Source organism: Triticum dicoccoides, chromosome 5B, assembly GCF_002162155.2.
Source record: "Triticum dicoccoides isolate Atlit2015 ecotype Zavitan chromosome 5B, WEW_v2.0, whole genome shotgun sequence".
NCBI lineage: Eukaryota > Viridiplantae > Streptophyta > Magnoliopsida > Poales > Poaceae > Triticum > Triticum dicoccoides.
This window is the reverse complement of record NC_041389.1, coordinates 543,517,055-543,521,797: the sequence shown is the minus strand read 5'-3', so window position 1 is coordinate 543,521,797 and position 4,743 is coordinate 543,517,055.

Sequence of the window (4,743 nt, the reverse complement as noted above, 5' to 3'; positions counted from 1 at the left end):
CAGCAGTAATATTTATGCAAAATTATGCAAAGTTTACTAAAATTTTGAGCATCTATAGTTTACTGAAATTTTGTGTCACTTGTCCATGATTATGCAGCAAATTAAACTCGTGTTTACTTAAACTTGTCCATGATCATGAGCAACTTAAACTTGTGTTTACTAAAATGGGTGCTTTTGATTCCCATTCAACAATATAGTGACAGGTGAAAGTCTACAGAAACACCATTGCCCTGAAATTATACATATTGCTTGTGAGTTCTAATTGTGGCCTAGTCAAGAAAAAACATGATTTATTGGTCTCTTTTTATTGTCAAATATTAGAAACTTAAGAAAGTAAATTGAGATGAGCTGATATCTATTAGATACATGTTCTCCACCACAAACTTTGTAATGTCTCCTCATTTTTTCCTGCTTGTGATCTTGTTGTGCAAAGTGGTTGAAGTACCTTCTTTTTCTACCCATCTTCATGAAGCCTATATTAAATGCATAATCTATACAAATTATTCTATAAGATTTGTAAAAGCGAACATTTCACTATGCAAGTTTGTTGTTTTATTTGCCCTTTCTAGTACTTTCCTGCTTACATTACTGTTGCCATTGCATTTGTTTGGTTCTGACCAATAGCAGTACACTAATGCTGGAAGTCTTTGTGTTCACTCTTTTATAGGAGCGCCAGGACAAATTTGAAGTGCAAAGCCATGAAGCCAAGTGCAAAGCCGTGATGTCAAAGATTTGTTTGTTCTGTTTGACTGTAATAGGCTGTAGAGATTGTGACATTGTAACAGATTTAGTGTTATTTGATAAATTATGTTTGTTTTGTTTTGTTTGAAATGGCGATTTAAAAATTTGTCAAATGGAAACCTGATTAGTGGGATCCACTTACCAAAATAATCTGAGCGATGGTGAAATATCTGATGTGTGGGACCAATATATGAGATTATGATTTTTTTGAGGAGTATGTATGAGATTATGAAATGTGGGGCTTGTCTGATTAGTGGGTCCGGCTCCAACATATATGGCTGGTAATATTTGAAGTATTTTGTGTGTTTTCTATGTGCCAATTTAAATATTGTGTATTTATTTATGTTAAATTCAAAAATGAAGAATGTGACCCTGACAAAAAAAGTAAAAATGAAACTATTGAGACAAAAAGGCCATGGGCCAAAAATAAAAAAGGCTGCAATGTTGGGCTTGGTCTATTAAGCTGACAAAAAAAATCATAGGACAAAAATATAAATGGGCTGAATTAATGGGCTTGGCCCATATAAACACCGAATTGGATCGGGTTGATTCTTGTGCCACATCAGATTGCCACGTCGGATGCCTACGTGGCCCGGGGAGGCTGCTAGTGACCAAAACAAAACAGTAGGCATATTTTGGTCGTAAACGTCTATGACCTTCTCACAGAGAAGGTCGTTAATTTCAGTTTACGACCTCAGCTTTTGACCATCTGTTTTTGGTCACAAAAAGGTCACAAATGGAAAATAATGACCATTCAGTGACCAATAGTCAAGGTCACAAGTTGACATATTTCTTGTAGTGGGTGTGTCCGAACGTCGTAGCCGTACTTTATTAGATATGGTGCGATCTATGATGTCTCTTACCGATTTACCACTATCATTTTGGGGTTATGCATTAGAGACAGCTGCATTCACGTTAAATAGGGCACCATCAAAATCCGTTGAGACGACACCATATGAACTATGGTTTGGCAATAAACCTAAGATGTCGTTTCTTAAAGTTTGGGGATGTGATGCTTATGTCAAAAGGCTTCAGCCTGATAAGCTCGAACCCAAATCAGAGAAGTGTGTCTTCATAGGATACCCTAAGAAAACAATTGGGTACACCTTCTACCACAGATCCGAAGGCAAGATCTTTGTTGCCAAGAATGGAACCTTTCTAGAGAAGGAGTTTCTCTCAAAAGAATTGAGTGGGAGGAAAGTAGAACTTGATGAGGTAATTGTACCTTCTCTCAAATTGGAAAGTAGCTCATTCGAGAAATCCGTTCCCGTGATGCCTACATCAACTAGAGAGGAAGCTAATGATGATGATCATGAAACTTCAGATCAAGTTACTATAGAACCTCGTAGGTCAAACAGAGCACGATCTGCACGAGAGTGGTACAGCAATCCTGTTCTGGAAGTCATGTTACTTGACCATGACGAACCTACGAACTATGAAGAAGCTATGATGAGCCCAGATTCCAATAAATGGCTTGAGGCCATGAAATCTGAGATAGGATCCATGTATAAGAACAAAGTGTGGACTTTGGTGGATTTGCCCGATAATCGGCGACCCATAGAGAATAAATAGATCTTGAAGAAGAAGACTGACGCTGATGGTAATATTACTGTCTATAAATCTCAACTTGTCGCAGAAGGTTTTCGACAAGTTCAAGGAGTTGACTACGATGAGACTTTCTCACCCGTAGCGATGCTTAAGTCTGTCTGAATCATGTTAGCAATTTCCGTATTTTACGATTATGAAATTTGGCAAATGGACGTCAAAACTGCATTCCTTAATGGATTTCTTAAAGAAGAGTTGTATATGATGCCACCAGAAGGTTTTGTCGACCCTAAAGGTGCTAACAAAGTGTGCAAGCTCCAGCGATCCATTTGTGTACTGGTGCAAGCATCTCGGAGTTGGAATATACGCTTTGATGAAGTGATCAAAGCATATGGTTTTATACAGACTTTCGGAGAAGCCTGTATTTACAACAAAATGAGTGGGAGCTCTATAGCATTTCTAATATTATATATGGATGGCATATTGTTGATTGGAAATTATATAGAATTTCTGGATAGCATAAAAGGATACTTGAATAAAAGTTTTTCAATGAAATACCTCGGTGAAGCTGCTTATATATTGCGCATCAAGATCTATAGAGATAGATCAAGACACTTGATAGGACTTTCACAAAGCACATACCTTGATAAAGTTTTGAAGAAGTTCAAAGTGGATCAGTCAAAGAAAGGGTTCTTGCCTGTGTTACAAGGTGTGAAGTTGAGTCAGACTCAATGCCCGACCACTGCAGAAGATAGGAAGAAAATGAAGTCATTCCCTATGACTCAGCCATAGGTTCTATCATGTACGCTATGCTATGTACCAGACCTAACATGTGCCTTGCTATAAGTTTAGCAGGGAGGTACCAAAGTAATCCAGGAGTGGATCACTGGACAACATTTAAGAACATCCTGAAGCACCTGAAAAGGACTAAGGATATGCTTCTCGTTTATGGAGATGATAAAGAGCTCATCGTAAATGGTTACGTCGATGCTAGCTTTGACACCGATCTGTATGACTCTAAGTCACAAACCAGATATGTATTTATATTGAATGGTGGATCTGTCAGTTGGTGCAGTTCCAAGCAGAGCATCATGGCGGGATCTACATGTGAAGCAGAGTACATAGCTGCTTCGGAAGCGACAAATGAAGGAGTCTGGATGAAGGAGTTCATATCCGATCTAGGTGTAATACCTAGTGCATCGGGTCCAATGAAAATCTTTTGTGACAATAATGGAGCAATTGCCTTAGCGAAGGAATACAGATTTCATATAAAGACCAAACACATAAAGAGACACTTCAACTCCATCCATGATCTGGTCAAGGAGGGAGACATAGAGATTGGCAAAATACATACGGATCTGAATGTGGCAGACTCGTTGACTAAGCCTCTTCCACGAGAAAAACATGATCAAAACCAAGACTCCATGGGTGTTAGAATCATTATAATGTAATCTAGATTATTGACTCTAGTGCAAGTGGGATACTGAAGGAAATATGCCCTAGAGGCAATAATAAAAATGTTATTATATATTTCTTTATTCATGACAAATGTTTACTATTCATGCTAGAATTGTATTAACCGGAAACTTGATACATGTGTGGATACATAGACAAAACACCGTGTCCCTAGTAAGCCTCTACTAGACTAGCTCGTTAATCAAAGATGGTTCAGTTTCCTAACCATAGACATGTGTTGTCATTTGATGAACGGGATCACATCATTAGAGAATGATGTGATGGACAAGACCCATCCGTTAGCTTAGCATAATGATTGTTCAATTTTATTGCTACTCCTTTCTTCATGTCAAATACATATTCCTCCGACTATGAGATTATGCAACTCCCGGATACCGGAGGAATGCCTTGTGTCCTATCAAACATCACAACATAACTGGGTGATTATAAAGATGCTCTACAGGTATCTTCGAAGGTGTTTGTTGGGTTGGCATAGATCGAGATTAGGATTTGCCACTTCGAGTATCGGAGAGGTATATCTGGGCCCTCTCAGTAATGCACATCATAAGAAGCCTTGCAAGAAAAGTGACTAATGAGTTAGTTGCAGGATGATGCATTACAGAACGAGTAAAGAGACTTGCCAGTAACGAGATTGAACTAGGTATGAAGATACCGACGATCGAATCTCGGGCAAGTAACATACCGATGACAAAGGGAATAACGTATGTTGTCATAATGGTTCGACCGATAAAGATCTTCGGAGAATATATGGGAGCCAATATGAGCATCCAGGTTCCGCCATTGGTTATTGACCGGTGAGGTGTCTTGGTCATGTCTACATAGTTCTCGAACCCGTAGGGTCCGCAGGCTTAGCATTCGATGATGATTTTGTATTATATGAGTTATGTGATTTGGTGACCGAATGTTGTTCGTAGTCCTGGATGAGATCACGGACATGACTAGGAGTCTCAAAATGGTCGAGAGGTAAAGATTGATATATAG